The sequence below is a fragment of the Hypanus sabinus genome, chromosome 24, assembly GCF_030144855.1.
Source record: "Hypanus sabinus isolate sHypSab1 chromosome 24, sHypSab1.hap1, whole genome shotgun sequence".
NCBI lineage: Eukaryota > Metazoa > Chordata > Chondrichthyes > Myliobatiformes > Dasyatidae > Hypanus > Hypanus sabinus.
Window position 1 is genome coordinate 30522501 of NC_082729.1, and position 19357 is coordinate 30541857.

Sequence of the window (19357 nt, forward strand, 5' to 3'; positions counted from 1 at the left end):
GTTTGTCTCCCAGCCAACACAATCTAACAGAGTGAACCTGTAGAAAGTGGAATCTGAAACAGAAACGAAAACGAAAAGAACCCCCCCCCCCCCAGACAAAACAGAAGGTGAGGAAACAACTGTGAAGAAAGAGAGAGGGAGAGGAAGAGGGAATTAACTGCTCTGGTTGAAGACCCGTCTTCAGGTCCCAGGTCTTCGACACAGCTTTCCGTGTTAAAACATTCCAAAGAAGACAATCGTCCTGAAAATTTCAGAATCAGCTCGGTACGAATCTCAGTGACCTTAATCGATTGATAGATTCGGTGATAAGCCGTTAATTAAAAACATGTTGTTTTGAAGGAAATATAACGAAAAATATGCCATAAACATGGGAAACAAACGAACATGTTATAAAGTCGCGGAGATGCCCCCACATTTGATTATGATTATGGAGATATAGCTTGCATCTGACGCGCCTAAACTCGTATAGTGAAACGATAATGATTCGATAAATCTTTGCATTACCCGAAACATACGACGATGGCATATTGCGAGGGCACATCGCCGTTGCATTTTTGAAACCGATTCTTTCTATGAAGACAGCAAGGTAGGACAACAGACGTGTCAGAGGAGGATTTCATTTGCTACAGGTTTCATACTTCCATTTGGCAAGGGACAACATGTTTCCTCAAAGAACATTCGTTAGTTAAATTCGTAAACTCTCTTTGTCTGACACAGGATTGTAATATTCAAGGTCAATTTCACCGTTAGTCACAGAGGCTATAGATGCGTTATCAGTGGACCAAAAATCCGGTCAATTATAACAGAATTCTACCAGTGTAAGAATCACAGCAGCATCCCCTGCTTCTTTGGTCAAACCTCCGGTATTAATCAATTAATCTGAAGTATAATTCTGCCACTGTAGAAATCATATCAGCAACACTTTACGCCTTGGGACATATAACTAAATTAACTTTCTTGTTTTTCCTGGAAAAACTGGCTTCTAAGCTTTACGTACCTGGCTTCGCTGATTTATGCTGCATTTAACGAACCTACTGATGATTCCGAAAATTTATGTGATCTCATAAAAAAACGGAGAATTCGACTTACTGTTTATCTACAAAGTCGGCCATTTAATGTGACCAGTTGTTTCACTCCGTTCTTCATCTCTTCCCTGAATTTCCTCAGGGACAGTGTGTAGATACACGTGTTGGTGCAGGTGCAGAGAAATTGCAACATGAACCCACACTCTTGCAGAATAAACGATAGAGAACTAAGATATCTGTCTGTGTAAAAATAATTCTGAGCTTGCCAGATCAGATTAGAGACTATGAAGAGAAGCCACAATAAAATGAAATTGGCTGATAGAGCGAACAGCAAAATCATTGACTTTCTCCGGTTCTCCACCTCTGAATCCTTCTTATCGTCATTGCTGCCCCGGAGTCCCCGGCGGACTCTGTTTGCCGCGATAATATGTCTGACTGTTAAAGCATTGAACAAGAGAATTAAACCGATTGGCAATAAAGGGGTGATGATGCAATGAAACAGCTGGTAAGCTTTCCACAACGGTGAAGTGAAGTAATCTGCCCTGCCAGTACAGCGCCATGGAACGTTGTCAATAATCATGAAAGGATCTACTGAAAAGTAAAATGGAACATACCTTAAGCAACTCCCAATGCCCACAATCGCTACCACTATCATCGCCGTCCTCTCGGTGCAAAATCGTTTCCGCAACTTTTGGCTGCAAATTGCAACACAGCGATCAAACGTGAAAGCCACCGTCAGCCAGACAGAACAGTCCATCAGTGCGAGCCGAAACACAAGTGTCGCCGCGCACATTGGAGTGATGAGCAAAAGTCTCGCAAATACATAAATATTATTGATCCGCTCGAATACAACGCCAATGATAACACCCAGTAAATCAGCTGTTGCCATCGCCACCAGGTAACGGGTGATGCATTTGGAGAGTCCGCATTTTCCACGACACAGGATAACAATAGCCAACAAATTAACTGCAAGGAAGAAAATGAGAGTTAGTTACAAACGCACAAGGTCCATCATCGTAACTGACAAAGCTGAAGGCAGGGTTGACAGAATAAATGTAATGGACCCAGATGGACTGTTTCTTCTGACGTAACACAGGTGAGTACAGGAACCCGCATAGTTAAAACTGAAGTCTGAAAAAAACGTCGAAAACGTGAAACGGGAGATTTATATATTTTCTGGTTAATGTTACAATGGAAAAATGCTTGGACAATTATATTGAAAACGAGCTCTTTTGTTGCAGGATGTTATTAAATAATTGTGGTCCGAGTTCAGGGCTCAGGGAGTAAGCAGTTCAAATAGTCTCAGTAAGGACTAGATATATCGAATATCTTGTTTCTGCGCTGAACAGTTCTGTGTGTCTTGGATGAAAGGGAAAGCTCCCTGAACATGTTATGGTGACGGTAACCTTTTATATTGTTATTGTAAAGCTTCACCTTTGGGCATTGATGCCAAATCAGACTTAGAACGATAAAAAAGAGAATGTTTTGGAAGGTCGGGCAAGGTAAAATGCTGAAGCAAGATCCATATTAGTGCTATCTTAGTTGTTCCAGCTGAGAATGAAACCAGCAACAAGGAACGAAGTGTACGACCAGAGAGAGAGAAAGCATATGCTTCAAACCTGATTAGGTCGACAGTCCTCGGCACACAGCACTGTGTGTAATGGTTTTTCGGCGAAAAAAAATGCAGAGCAGCAGATAGAGGAGGAAGTGGTCGCAGACATACTCCAGTTACTTACTGGGGATACCAATCGCAGTCAGTACAGGATAATAAATACTCTGTATGTAGTAAATTGCAGGATATTCCATTTTCCGTGTGAGGTGACGATCAGGTTATAATGCTCCTGCTGCCGAAAACTACAGATTGATTTGAAAGCTTTTATAAGGGATACAGTACTGTCTAAGGAAAGGTTACCAGCTTATTAGTCACATCAGAGACAGCCCAGTGAACAAACAATTAACGTAAGCTATTTCTATCATTGAGTCACCCCGCAACGGACATCCTTAACCGAGTATATCACTATAGGATATATTCCCTTTATTCTTTTCGTCAAGCTTCCGAAGGAGAAAGTCGCAAATTCCTTCTCGATGACACAACATTTAAGATGTTTGCACGGAAACTTAATTGGCACAGTGCTTTTAACTTTATTGTCACTTTCAAATAAGCATAATTTGTAACAGTAAGTGCAAGGCTTTACGATTCATAATAAAGTACATTTAATCTATTTTTTAAAATGAAGTAATCTAATTCGTAGGGGGATGAGAAGCGGAGTGATACTGCTGAGCATCAGGTTTACAAACAGAGCCAGTGTCTAGTGAGACTCCAAGCAAGGGGAGACTGATAGTAGGGCAAAATTACAGTCAACATGATGTTACAAAGCAAAAGGCGACAAAATAGAAAAGGGTGAATACAGGACTGAAGGTGATTTGTTTGTAAGCACGCAGTATGCGGAATAAGGCCGATACACCTGCAGCACAGTTTCAGATTGGCAGGTATGACCTGGTGGGCATCACTAAATCATGAGTCAAAGAAGCTGAGAGCTGGGAGCTTAACGTCCAGGGATACTTATTTTATCTAAAGGACAGGCAGAGGGTGTGGTGTGGCGCTATTGGTAAAAATTGAAATCACATCATTAAAAAGAGGAGGCATAGGGTAAAAAGGATTTTGTAACGTTGTGAACAGAGTTAAGGAACGGCAAGGATAAAAAGACCTTGATGCAAGTTATATACAGACCTCCAACAATGGAATGGATGAAGTCAACAAGTTACAGCAGGACATAGAAAACACAGGTGTAATGGGAAATGCTACAATAGTCATGCAGGTACGTCGTGGGAATGATATTAATGTTAGATCCCAAAAGTGTGTACTTCTAGAATACCTGCAAGGTGGCTTTTTAGAGCTGCTCATGTTGGAGCCCATTAGCCCAGAATCCAGCTATTTTGGATTGGACATTGTGAAATGAACGGTAAAGATTAGAGCACGTAAGGTGGAAGAACTCTTCGGGAAAAATGATCATAATATGATACAATTCACAGTGAAGTTTGAGAAGGACAAGCTAAAGTTGGATGTGTCAGTATTCCAGTGAAGGGAATTACAAATCCATGAGGAAGAATTTGACAAAAAGAGATTGGAAAAGAACACTGGCAGGGATGACGGCAAAGCAGCAACGGCTGGAATTTCTGAAAGCAATTTGGAAGGCACTGTACATATACCTACCAAAGGTGAAGAAGTATTCTAATGGCGAGCCTACACAACCGTGGATAACAAAAGACCTCAATGCCAAAACAAAACCCAAAGTGAAGCCAGCTAATAGAGCAAAATATAATGGGGAGTTAGAGGATTGGGAAGTTACTTAAACCGTCAGAAGGCAACAAAACGTCATTAAGAAGAAACAGATGCAATAGGAAAGTAAGCAAACCAATAGTATTAAGGAGGATACCATATGTTTTGGTGTCGAAATAGTTGCTGTGATGCGTCTAATGTGGTAGAGCTTGTCGCTTTCACTTTCTGCTTCGGACTGGCGGAACTAAAGAGAACGGGGTGTGCAAGGTCTGGCCGCTGTACACATACCATGCAGACCCACCGTTTGCAGACACGCCCTGGTCGTTGTGAACCATATCCCTAGTATGGGGAAATAGCCCCACTGCCTTCTGGGCAACCTCGGGAGAGATGAACGCTACAGGAGTAGATCCAGAGAGCAAATCCGGAGTGGAGCTGCTAAGGCAGCTGGATGTACTTGAACATCCTTCAGGCAGCTCATGCTGCCAAGCTGCCCCAAACCTGTTGCTTCATAATCTTTCCTACACGGTGAGGCCGAGTGGGGGATCTTGGGCATCTCAGGATCTCCATACCTTCCACCTAGGCTGGTGATGATGATCATCATCACCCATTGTCCTTCCAGAGAGGCAGATGCCAGCCACCTCTAAAATTTCTTCTGTTTCATAAAGTTTAAAAGTGATGCGCGAGTAGATATCTGACCGCTGGGAAACGATGCGAGAGAGGTAGTAATGGGTGAAAAGCACATGGCAGATGAACTCAATACGTATTTTGCATGTCTTCACTGTGATAGACATTAGCAGCGTACCAGACGTTTGAGAGTGCCAGGGGTCGGAAATGTATGAAGTTGCCATTAATCGGGAGAAGCTTCTTGGGAAACTGAAAGGTCTGAAGGCAGAGACGTTACCTGGACCAGATAATGTACAGCCCAGGGTTCTGAAAGAGGAGTCTGAAGAGATTGTGGATACATTAGTAATGATCTTTCAAAAATCACTAGATCCTGGAATGGTGGAAGAGAAAATATCAAACATCACCTCATTCTTCAAGAAGAATGGAAATTATAGGCCACTTAGTCTGACCTCAGTGGTTGGGAAGAGACTGAGATCAATTGCGAAGAATGTGGCTTCGGGATACTAAGAGTTTCACGGTGAAATAGCCCGTAGTCAGCATTGATCCCTCAGGAAAATATCATGCCTGACAAATCTGTTGGAATTATTTGAAGAAATAACAGGCCGGATAGGCAAAGGAGAATCGGTGAATGTGTTTTGGTTTTTTGTGCCTCGCAAATGACCAAGAGACGCAGAAGATTCTTCAAGAAGGGTTAAACTTTGATTTGCAAATCAAAGCTGAGACAGTCATTGAGCTAGTCGCCGATTGCCCACCGATTCTCGGACACGGGATTTTTTATAGCAAAATCCTGGTCCAGTTTCACACGACCGTCCCATTGACTTAATCATGTTCCAATCCACATCTCCCAGCTGTCTCTCACCAATACACCATCTTCTATATTCTTAAGATTTCATTCTCCTACTAAATTGGGTACATGCATAGCAAATAGCAAGTTCAAACTGCATAATCTACAACAAGGCTGACTACATAGTTTTGGTTGCACAGCAAACAATTTCAAAGCAAAACATATCTTTGCTACCTCTCATTACCACACCATTGTCTTCTCCATTCAATTGGATACATGCATAGCAAATAGCAAACTTCAAAGCTGACTACCTCTCCTAACTACCTCTCATTAACATATATTAACGCACCATTGTCTTATACATTCCTAGCATTTCATCTTGGGTACATGCATAGCAGATAATAAACCCAGAACTGAGCAATGTTCTGATCTACATTTCTTTAGCTACCTCTCATTAACATGCTATTGTCTTCTACATTCCTAAGACATCATTCTAATAAATTGGGTACATGCATAGCAGACTGACTAGTTACATAGCAAACAATACAAGTTTTATACTCCATAATATTTTTATACTCCAATACTCCAACAAATGTTGTGCACTTGGATTTACTGAAGGGATTTTGGAAGGTGAAACACACGAGTCTGGTTAACAAGCTAAGGGCTCATGGTATTACCGGAAAGATACCAGATGGTTATAGAAATGGTGATTGGCGGAAGGCAATGAGTAGGGGTAAAGGGAGCTTTCTCTGCTTGTTTGCCGTTGCCAAGTGTCCTACATGGGTCTGTGTTGCGATCGCTTCTTTTTGACCTTACATGTCAATGTCTTGGGTGACGGAATTGATGGCTTTGTTGCAAGGTTTGCGGACGATACGAAAAGCAGTTAGTTTTGAGGAAGTAGAGACAATATAGAAGAACTTCAATAGTCAGGAGGTGCACAGTCCTGCACTTCGGTAGAAGAAGTAAGAGGACGGAGAGAAATTTTAAACAGCGGAGTTGTAAAATGTAAGGATGTAATGTTGCGGCTTTATAAAACACTGGTGAGGCCTCACTTGGAGTATTGTAAATAGTCTTGGAGCCCTTATCTTAAAAAGGATGTGCTGACACTGGAGAGGACTGAAAGCAAATTGACGAAAATTATTCCAGGATTAAACGCCTTGTCATATGAGGAGCGGTTGATGTCTCTGGGCTTGTATTGCCCGCAATGCAGAAGACTGAGGGTGACCCCATGAAGGCGAAAGGCCTTCATAGAGCAGATTTGGGCAGGCGGATACCTGTGATGTGAGAGTCTAGGATAGAGCACACAGACTCAGAATAGAGGGGCTTACTTTTAACCCGGAAATGAAGCAGGAGAGCGGGAATTGAGGAATTCATTGTCACGGGCGGCTGTGAAGGGCACATCCTTACGTATAATAAAAGAAGAGGTTGATAGATTCCAGATTGGTCAGTGCATGAAGCGATACAGGAAGAAGGCAGGAGATTGGGGCTGAGAGACAAATGGATCTGTCATGACGAAATGGCGGGGCAGACTCGATATTCCAAACGGCCTAACTCTGCTTATATATCACGTTCTAAAGTCCTTTTTACAGAACTGAAGAATCCCGGGTCTTCCCCCTTACCTTGAAAGACTCCTTTATATCGTGTCCGGTCGGTTCGGATTTGCAAAGCAGCTCCTCCGCGCTCTCAATCAGCGCTGCTGCTTCACAGGGCTGTGTACCTTGCCCCCTGCTGATCTTGCATTACACTTGTGACTGTACGGCTCGGCACAGCACTAATGCCAGATTCAAGTTTGCTGACAACGCCACTGTAAACGGCCGAATCAAAAGTGGTGACGAATCAGCATGTCGGAGGGAGGTTGTAAATTTGTCTGAGTGGTGCCGTAGCAAAAACATCTTGCTCAGTGACTGCAAGTCCAAGGATTTGATTTTTGACTTCAGTATGAGGAAGCCGGAGGTTCATGAGCCACTCCTGATCGAAGTTCTCCGATAGCCTCTCCTGGGACCAGCACGAACGTGCAATTAAGAAGGAAGTCCGGCATCCCGAGGAGTGTGTGGACGTGGCACCTAAAATTTTGACAAGCGACTATAGACTTGTAATGGAGAGTCGATTGACTGACTGCAGCACCCGGAATGGAAACATCAATGGATAGAATCGAGTCTCTCAGCACCATTGGGAACTTCGATAGAAAACGTTGCCGCAGGAACGCGGTATCTTATCATCAGGGAGCCTCCACCACCCGGAACATGCTCTCTTTTCCCTTTTGCCACAAGGAAGAAGGTACAGGAACCTCATGACTGAAGCCACCAGGTTCAGGAACTGTTATTATTCCACAACATCAAGCTACGGTGCCATGGAGTTGCAGTATCCTAGGAAGCGAGTCCGTAGATTACGGAATCTGTACAGAGTTGAGGTGCCTGACGTTATCCACACTGGTAATGATCTCGAAGGTCTCATTCTGAGAAAGGGGAAGATTCTATTCCATGCAACACTGAATTTACACGGATTAGGGCAATTTACCTCTAATTTCGTTGGTGTTGCTACAACTGAATGTATTTTGATTGTACTGAGTCAGATCCACCCGCCGTAGTAATGATCACTATACGAGAGCAATTGTAAGAAGGTGCAGATGTAGTTTCTACTGCACGAAGCGGAGAAGTCAAGATGAAGAAAGAAGTTATAAAGCAGGTGTTTGCTTTCTTTTTGTAGTCTGAAGAGGGACTGAAAGCAGGTCTGGTGAAATGAGAAGAACCATTTCAACTTAAAGACATAAGCTTATATGAGTCTAAGGGATATAAAGTCGTGAGAGAATTGGTGAGAGTTAGTTATAGTCTAACAGTGCAGCGTTAATGTAGCGTAAACTGTGAAATTAGAAGTTTGTGTGATGATGATCATGTTATAAACTGTAGACAGTGCGCCAAAGTCAGCTATAAACACGAGGAGGAGGAATTTCGCAAGGTCAATTTAAAAAAGAGCCTCTTAAGAGAAAACGAAGTATCATACTATTATATCCAGGAATGCGGAAAAATCGCCCGGGCGAATCACAACCTTGTCGTGGTTTCGAGGTTCGCGTCCTTCAGTATCACGGAGACCCGTGTGAGCTGGAGTGCGGGCCTTGCGCTTTTGCTCTGGGTAGCGTCCCAAGTCAAAGGGGAGAGGCCAGACTAAGAGTTGTCCACCCGTCTTCCAGGCTCTGCCTTCATCTCATGGTTACCAACATGAACTGGTTAACAAAATTGTAATGGAAACTACAATGAAGAATCCTTCCATATCCGCGTGCCACGGTCTAGACCTTCAATTCTGCTCTTGTGGTGTAAACGGCAGTATTTTTAGGCATTCATTGGTCTCGAAAGACCATGGATTTGCGCCTTGGAAAGTTTCCGTGGTGCAGGCCAGGTAGGGCTGCATAGGAGACTGGCAGTTGCCCATGACGCCACTGACGTTGTCCAAGGGAAGGGCACGAGGACTCAGGCAGCTTGGCACCGGTGTCGCCGCAGAGCAATGCGCTGTTGTGCTTTGCTCAAGGACACAAACACGTTGTCTCAGTTGAGGCTCGAACCAGTGACCTTCAGAGCACTAGACCGATACCTTATCCACAAGGCCACACGAAAGGGCAGTAAGTCAGTTAGTATTGTGAAAAAATAGAGCACTATTGATGCTAATGCATTGTTAGATAAACGCTCTCAGTCAATACAAGCCCAGAGCCATGAAGCGCTCCTCATATGACAAGCCGTTCAATCCCAGATACGATATCGACAAAGTTTTAATTTCATGAAAATGTAAGACAATTCCTTGATTATTTTACGTTGGTTGCTTAAACATGAATTCTTTCTCGTTTCAATTCAGTACTACAATGCTTTCGAACGCTGTTTTGCTAAAATCAAAGAAAAAATCAAAACGCCTCCATCAAATCGCGTGCAGAACATCCTCATATTGTATTCACCTTTCTCAACATCAGCACAGGTGCACTACACAGCCGTGTACGTGGCCCCCTGCAATACCCGCATGGCCCGAGACTGGGTACGACACCAATGCCATATTGATGTTTACTGACAACATCACTATTGGAGGCCGAATCAAAGATGATGACGAATCGGCACGTCGGAGAGAGATTTCCTAGAGAGAGAGAGAGAGAGAGAGAGAGAGAGAGAGAGAGAGAGAGAGAGAGAGAGAGAGAGAGAGAGAGAGAGAGTGTTTGAGATAGCGATGTATGATAGGATGGACAGTAGTTTTTAGATGGACTCTGAGGTATTGCTATTTCTTGCTTGGTGGTTGGTGGGGCTGGTTTTGCTTTTGTCCGAGCAAGTGTGGGGAGGGGAATGTGAGGGTAATCCCGCTGCGTGTGCGTGGGAGGGGAAGGAGGGCTTTGGGGTTCCAACGTTTTCCTGTCATTCATTCTTTGTTTTTTTTTTGTCTGTGTGGTGGATGTCTTTGAAGAGGAAGGGGTTTGGGATCGTATACCACGTCTGATAATAAATTGGAGCTTTGAACTATTGAGCCCATTGTTCCGCCACTCCACGGTGGGATTTCAAAAGAGTTAAAATAAATATTTTTCAATTATTTGCAAACTGTTTGCGTAAGTCATGTGAATTCTACGCAGTGACAACAGTGATTAATTCAGCGTTTTAACTGTGACACAGCAAGAACCAAAAATCTGACGGCACTGAAGGATGGAATTTTGAGCGGCACTCTTCCAGCAAGGGGGATATTCTTTTAAACACCTTGAGACCCCAAAGCCAGGACCTGACTACCTCCTTCTGCAACTGAATCCTGGACTTCTCATCGGGACGCCACTGTGAGGATCGGAAAATTACATTTCCTCGCCGACAGTCAACAATGACACACCCCAAGGATTTCTGCGTAGCCTATTGCTCTGTTCAATCTACACCACGGTGGCGTGGCTCGGCGCAGCACAAACACCATCTACAAATTTGCCGATGCCACAACTACTGTTGGCGGAATTTCAGATGGTGACGAGGAGGTGTGAGATGGATCCGCTGGTGAGCAGTGTCGCAAAATTAACCTTGCAAGAACGTCAGCGAGACCAAGGAACTGATTGTCGAATTCAGGATCGGGTAGTCGAGGGAACATGCCCGTCCTCATTGAGAAATCCGCAGTGAAAAGACTGAGCCTTTTCAAGCTCAAGAATGTTAATATCTCTGAAGCCCAACATACTAATGCAATTACGAAGAAGGCAAAACAGCGCGAATATTTTATTAGGCGTTTGAGGAGACTTGGTATTTTACCAATTACTCCGGCCAAATGACCGTGGAAAGCATTCGACGTTGCTTCATTGTCTGGTATGGAGGGGCCACTGCACAGCATTGGGAAAAAAATCTTCAGGAAGTTGCAGATTCGGCCACCTCCATCATGGCCAGTAGCCTCCACAACATCGAGGACAATTTCAAATGGCGATGCCTTGAAAAAGACGGCATCCATCATTAAGGGCCGCTGCCCCACCCAGGGTCATGTTCCCTTCTCTTTGCAACGATATTTAACGATATAGATATCTCCTTGTAATTTATATTATTATTATTATTATTATTATTATTATTATTATTATTATTATTATTATTATTATTATTATTATTATTATTATTATTATTATTATTATTATTATTATTATTATTATTATTGTCGTCATCATTATTTATTTATTTTTTTTGCAATGTACTGCTGCCACAGAACAACAATTCTCATGGCACGTGCCAGGGATATTAAAACTGAAGCGGATTTTGATTCAGGTGCAAAGTTCTCTACTTCGTGTTTTGTGTGTGATCACCAATAACTTGCTTCATTGAGCAAGATGATCCCACAGGAACGACGCTGACTTGGGCCTATTCAATCCCGTGTTTCTAAGTCGTCTAAAATCTTACCCTAAATGGGCCGGTAGGGCGTGCCCTGCACTGTGTCGCTAAATAAAATAAACAAATAAGATAAAATAAAATCTTACCAACCACCGTAGAACAGACTAACCAGCCTATCACTTCCTTTCGTTTGCCTTCTTAAATTATGAAGCGACATCTGTGATTGTCCAGCCCTCTGGAATGATTCCTGTCCCTTTCCATCCTCAATCCCCCTCTCATTCCCCTCTCTCGCGCATGTTCTCCCCTTTCTCAATCATCCCTCTGCCCATTCCCCTTTTACCAACCACCCTCCCTCACGAACTGCCTTCCTAGTTTCTCCACTCTGCAATCTTCCACGTTCTCTCCAACCTGCTTTCTTCCCCGCCATTCTCTCGTCTCTTCCATCTATTCACGCCCTTTCCACAACTCCTCAGTACCCTCCTCTCTAATTCTCTTTGTTAGTCCCAAAACCTCTGCCTCACTCTCTGCACTCTCTGTTATATCCCCTCCATTCCACCCTCAGTTTCTCTTGCCCCTGTCTCCGTTCTCTCTACCCAATCGTCCCCTCTCTGCCCTCTCACTCACCTCTACCACTGCAAACGCATTGCCTCCCCATCTCTCTCCCTTACTCTCATCTTGCACTGCATTCTCTCTCAATTCTACCTCACACCTCTCTTCCTTGGTCTTTCCCCTCCCGTATCTCGCCCCTCCTAATCCTTTTTTCTGTCTTCTCCATACTCCACTCACTCAGTACGCACACTCATCTCACTCCCTCTTCCATGTCACACCCTTCTTTCCCGACCACCTTCTCCTCAATCCCCTCCCTTTCCAGTTTCCACCATCTGCTCATAAATCTCAACGCTCCGCTCTACCTCACATCCCTCCCTTTGACTCTCTCTTCCATCGCCTTTCTTCTCTCCACCCATCTCTCTCTCACTCCTCTCTCTGTCACCGCTCTCTGTCCCACAATCGTCCCTCTCTCGCTCTCGCTGCTGTCACTCCCTGCCTTTTTGCTCGCTCTCTTCTACCCCTTCTCAGATTCTCTGCCCCCTTTCAGTGCCCGTTCTTTTCACTGCAATCTCTTCCTGTCTTTTTTCCCTCTCTCTCCTCTTTTTCCACCCTATATCTCAACATGCTCTCTTCTCCCTCGCATCCCTCTCTCCATTTCCTCTCTCTCCCCACCATGCTCTCTGCCCTCTCGCTCTTCGCTGACTATCCATCGCTCTTTCCCCTCTTTCTTACCATCTCTTCCCACTCTTTCCTTCGTCCCATTCTCCTCCCGTTGCCTTTCCATCTACTTTCTCTCCCCATGACTCTCACTCTACCCCTCACCCCCTATCTCTACTCTCTCCCTCTTTCTCGCTTTCTGTAAACTCTCCCCCTCTCCCCTCATTTCAACACTCTCTACACTCTCTTCATCCATCTGGCTCACCTCCTCTATTTATCCCTGCCTTTCATTCCTCTCTCTCTCTCTCTTCAGTCTGTCTTTCACTTCTCTCCCTGCCGTCTCTCTCTCAAACCCTCTCTTCACTATCTCGCCCACTCTTTTGTTTCCCTCTGTTTCTCTCTCTCTTCCTATCTCTACCACACTATCCTCTATTCAACGTACACCCGTATTTTACACCTGTCTTTCCCCTCTCTCCTTGATGTCTCACATCTCGCTCTCAACTCCCGCTCCTCACTGACGAGCACTCTTTCTCCCCGATCACCGTCCCATCCTTCTGTTGTTCTATTCCTATTTCATTCTCCCGCATTCACTCTTCCGTCTCGCTCTGCACCTCTCTCTAACCCCCTTTCTGTCTTTCTCGCGCTACCCTCTCTGTAAGCTGTCCTCTATCTTACCGCTTCCTATACCCCTCTCTCTCTACCCCTGTCATCCGATCCCAGTTATGACTCTTTTTGCTCTCGCTCTCTATTTCTCTATCACTGCCTTACGTTTTCTCCGCTGTTTTCTCTCTCCCTCCATTCTCTCTTCCTCCCTCTCTTCCCTTTCCCCCGTTTCTCTTTCTCAGTCTCTGCCTTCTCTGTCTTTCCTGTCACCGAATCGGTTCCCACTCTCACCACTCCCCCTCAGATCTATAATTCATCACTTGTCTCCACACCTCGCGTGTCTGTCTCCTGTTTCCGTCCTGTACACAACTGGCGGTGCACCTGGCAGATCAGGCGGTGAATATGAAGTGTTGGGGCTTGGTTCGGAGACACTGTGGCCGCCTGTGTGGTTGATTTCAGCGCACGGCTTTATTAATGAATTGAAACACGAAGGTGACCGGATATTCCACCGCGCTCTTCAGCTGATCCCTGAACTTTGACTGAGTCACCGCGTAAATAAATGTGTTCGTACAGGAGCTGAAATTTCTCAGCAAAAAGGCGACGTGGACGAGTAACCAGAGAGAATCATTCAGCCCCAATCCAATTCCTGCGCTCTGATAATAGATGTAGTAGACAGCCAGCGTCATCCACAGGAGGATGAAACTGCCGGAGATGGCGAAGAGTAAAACCGCAGACCTCCTCCTGCTCTGCATCTCTGGGTCACTGCGGTTCTCCTCTTTGCTCTGTCCCCTCAGCCGCTGACGGACACGACTGGCTACTAAAATGTACCTGACTGTCAGAGCGTTGAGCAGCAGAATTATAGCGATAGGAGGCACCGGAGTTAAAACTGCATCGAACCAGTCATATCCTACCCACACGGGGTCAGTGAAATAACTGTCTTTCACTCGACAGAACCACGGTACATTATCGACAATCTCCGTGGCTTCCCTTGTGAAGTAGCGGGGAATGTTTTTCAGACAAAACACAATGCCGGTTGTTGTTAGAATCACGACCGCATTTTTCCCGGTGCAGTATGTAGTCTTCAGCTTCTGGCAACAAATAGCGACAAATCGATCAAACGTGAAAGCGACGGTGAACCAGACAGAGCAGTCTGTGCCCGCGTATTCCAGCACGGTGGTAACTCTGCACACAGGGGTGATGTCCAGGAAGCTCCCCTGAATGTAGTGATAATTGATCCGATAGAAAACGACGGCAGTGACAATAACCAGTAGATCCGCCGCCGCCATGGCCACCAGGTAGCGGGTAGTGCAGGTGGAGAGGCCGCACTTTCCCCTGGACAGGATCACAAGCGCCACGAAATTCACTGGAGAGAGTGAGAGGAGAGCAGACACTGGAGATTCGTGAACACATTCGCCAAGCGTGAACATATAAAACACAGAGGAGTACTGCACAGGGACAACGTTGTGCTGAAACAGCTAACAAGCAAATCAAAAACACACAAACACTAATCCTTCCTACACATACAAAGTCCTCATCACTCCATCTGCCTCACATTCATGTGCACATCAAATGTCTCGGAAAAGCGCTTAATGTCCTTGCCGCTACCACCATACCAGGCCACGCATTCCAGGCATCTACCACCATCTGACTGAAAAACCGACACCTCACACCGACGTACAGCCTCTCACCTTCAGTGAATGGTATTTCACATTTCTACTCTGGGAAACAGATACTTCCAGTTTACTTTTCATAATCTTATAAACCTCCATCAGATCTCGTCCCAGCTTCCAGCACTGCAGATTAAACGACGCAATTTATCCAGCCTCTCGTGATAGCCAATGCCCTCCATTCCAGACAGCAACCTGGCAATTCTCTTCTGCATCCTCTCGAAAGCCTCAACATACTTCCTGCAGAGGGGCGACCAGAACTATATGCAGATGTGATATGGCCAGTTTTATTATGTGCAACATAACCACTTGACTTTTGAACTCAGCGACTCGACTAATAAAAGCAACATTCCATAAGCCTTCTTTACCACCTTATCGCCTCGTGTAGCCACTTTCAAGGAGATATGAAGTTGGAACCCAAGGACCCACTGCTCAGCATCTGTTAAGATCCTTTAACTGTGTACTGCCGTCCTACCTACCAGGAATTGCTCTGCTCACTTACCAGGTACTCCAATGACGACAATGAATACATACAATACTTTTTCCACACTGAGGTACCTATCCAACATATCAGACATTTCCTCTGCACAGCGACCTGTCCCTGCGCGACAGGCGATCTCTCGGGAAGAAGTGATGAGCGCGGATATTCCTGGGCTTTTTGTACCATCGAGAGATCTCCTCGGTGACGAGAGATTGTAACAGATTTAAAAATACATTTTAAAAATTATTTAACTAACTGATTACGTCAGGCAAGCGAATACCCCGCGGTGCCAGATTTCGAGAAGTTCGGTGAATTAATTGGGAAACTGCGAAGAATGAAAATTGTGACGGCACCGGGAGACGGAAACTAGGAGCGGCATTCTTCCAGAAAAGGGAATATTGTTGCAAGCGCTATTAATCCAACTCTGTAACCTCATGTTTTTGGGAGATCAGCAGGTCAATTACAAACGCCAGGAGGGCTCTCAGGGATTTTGCCTGTCAAGTTTGAAGTAAAACTTTGAAGTAAAAGGTTGAGAAATCACTTCAAACGACAGTCTGGGACAAAAGTGGCGACTCCGCTGTAATTTTACGCTTACTCTGATTGCGGCCCATCTGACTGTAAACTGACCCCCTACTCCCGACATCCCTGTAACTAATCACAACTTGTTTGCATGAAATATCCCTGACGTTGTCCTGAGTTAAACAAAAGTCTGCCTATCTCAGCACTGGGGAGGAAAGCTCGCTCTGAGAAAAGACAAGTTGTTGCCTTTTATTATCGTACACAGATATTGTATCAATAGGGAAACATAAAGAGCAAGAGCGGGCACTTCTCCACATTACATCTGTGACGTCCATGATCCCAAATTAAAATGGTCATACCCGCCTAACCATCTAACTATCGAAGCATCTCGATAGAGACATGCAAAGCATTTCTTCTTGTGTCCATGGAATGCTTCTTAAACGTTATTCCCGTATCTGTTCCCATTACCCTTGCTGACAGCTTTTCACACAGACGGTGGTGAGTACTGGTTAGACGGTTGCACTCCCCCACCCCAACGTTCTCATGCTCTCTACTTCTTGGTTCCCAACTTGAAAAAAAGCCGGGTGCTCGACGCCCTATTAATAGTTCTCATGATTCTATGCACCTCTGTTATGTAACTTCCCAGTCGCATATGATGCAATGAAAAATATGCCCAACTCCAGACTTCAGAATCATGTATATTATCACTGACGAGAGATGTCATGCTTCGTGGTAGCATTGCAGCGCAAAGTCACAAAATTACGTTCAATTACAAAATAATAAATAGTGTGAGAAAGGAATATTATTTGGACTAGACGTTCTCAACCTCTCTTGGTAGCGCTGTTCTGGGCACATCGTATTAAACCCCTCGGCACACTTTCCCATATAATGGCATATTTCCCACAGTAGGGTGACCAGTGCTGGGTACAATGTTCCATAATCAGCCTGAGGAGCGTGTTGTGCAGAAACAACACAATGCCCAACGCATGTACTCGGTGCCGTGCCAAAATGCCCTCTTTATCACCCTGTCTTCCTGCAATGCCCCTCATCGGGACAGGTAGAAGGCAAAGTCAAATAGTGCAGACCGATCTTACTGACTCTGAACGTACAGCAGGCGCAGAGGAAATATCGACCTGAGATCCTGGAAAGTTTTGAAGAAAAGCCGAAGGATGAAAAAGGTCAGGGCAAAGTATGACCCGAGCCTAAGCTGTCCTTACATCTTTTCTGTATTACTTACTTTTACAATTTATCTTCTTTTGCACATTAGTTGTTTATCGTTCCTTGTTTATGCATACTGTTTCATTAATCCTATAGTTTTTTCTTTATTTTCCTCTGGATGCCTGTAAGAAGATAAATCTCAAGGTAGAATATAGCAGGCAGTGTTACAGGAAAGGAGGATGAGCTTAGGGCTTGGACCAACATGTGGAATTACGATATTAATATTATTGCGAGACTTGGGTGCAAGAGGGTCAGGATTGGCAGTGCAAAGCTCCGGATCTACTGTTTCAGAGGTGATTTTTTCGTGAGTGTTTAGAGGGAGAGGAGTGGCGTTACGAGTCAGGGAAAACGTCTTGGCAATTCTCAGGCAGGACAGACAGGAAAGCTCGTCTATTGCAGCTTTCTGGGTGGAACAGAGTGTATTCTGGACCAGACAGCAGACGACGCGATTTAGAGGAGCTATTTTGCAGCGAAACTGTTACAAGAGACCAAAGGCTCTAAACAGTCGGTGATTTTAACTTTCCACATCTTGACCGGGATCCCCGCGGTGTAGGAGGGCTCGATGGGAAACGGTATATCCAACTATTGGACACTGCCCCACATACCTCATGACAGGTACCTCCTCAACCCAGCCTCATATATAGATCCCCCAACCCTACCGTCAACCCTAACACTAAGGTCCACAGTTCCATTGCAAAGTACCAATACAGCACATCCTTCCTATAAAGTGGTGACTAGAACAGCACACAGTAATCCAAGTACGGCATACCCACGTGTTTATCATCTGCAGTTTGACTTCTTGAGTCTTCTGCTCAAAGCTCAGAAAGAATGAATGGAAGCATACCACCAGCATTCTTTACCAATGTCTCTAATTGCACTGTGTCACCGTGTCACAACCACGGACTCGGCAGCGCAGCAGATTCGGCAATTGCGCTCGTGAATATGCACGTGTCTGCTAATTATTATTTCATTATGGCGGTATTGAAATCCCTTCGTTTCGTTGTAGCGCTTGTCGAGACTTGAGCAAAGCCCTGCACCGTCAGGCTGCCTGGTTGAATTCAGCCTTGCCTGAGAAAGTGAACTATCGAGTCGAGTGACGCTGAAGACCAGCGGTATTCGTTCTATATTTTGATATTCCTGTCAGCCGCGGTGTTAGTACCTAGATTTCCGTTTGAGTATTTTAGTTACCGGCCTTGTTGGCGAGCTGTTTTTGACCAATTACGCTGCGATTTCTTCAGGTGACAGAGACAGACTGGCGTATTCGTTGCCCTACATGCTTCATCTCACCGAAGAACATAGTAAAAACATCTTCATACTTCGAAATGATCTTTATTACCGTATACCTGGAGTTAGGGTGTATAGCATATCTGGATTTTACCAGCAGCCGATCTTCAGACATGAACATGGGTCGTAGATTGAATTTAAACTGCAGCCTTGAACAACAGTTTTCATGGAGCTGTGGAGTGGAGTTAATTGCAAACCAGACAATACCGATTAACAGTCGTTTTGAGTGTCCGGTGTATGAATGCGAAGACGTAGATATGTGAAAGCTACATGTAATTCAAAGCAATAACTGTAAATTCATTGCAACAACAAGATTTTCCTGCTGTTCCCCTTGATACTTTGCATCGAGAAATGTCAAGAAATATTGAGACGTACAAAAAAGCCGGATGAACTCAGCAGGTCGGGCAGCATCCGCTGAAATTGGTCAGAAATTTCGAGTCGGGAAGCCTCTTCCTTCAAGAGAGTCTCAATATGACGCCTTCTACACGGATTTCTTGAATAAAACACTTCAATATCCACTAGCTTTAATGTCTTTCCGACGACTTTGTTCATGAAATAACAATCTACAGTGCAGCAGATTATCAGTAGAGGAACCAACTGTGCCTGGTAACTTGCCCAGCTTTGAAGAAAGACCCTCTTGTCTATAATTTCCACGGTTATCTCTACTCCCTTTCTTGAAAAAGGGAAGAACATTTGCTCCAACCAATTATCTTTTGCTATTCCTGTGGCCAGTCAGCCCGAAAAGGTGATTGCCCATGGGTGCCGTAACCTCTTCCGGTGTGTCCTGTAGAAACACAGGACAATATAATTGGTTCAGCATAACATTGTGGAACAGAGGGCCTGTTCCCATGTTGTTCCTATT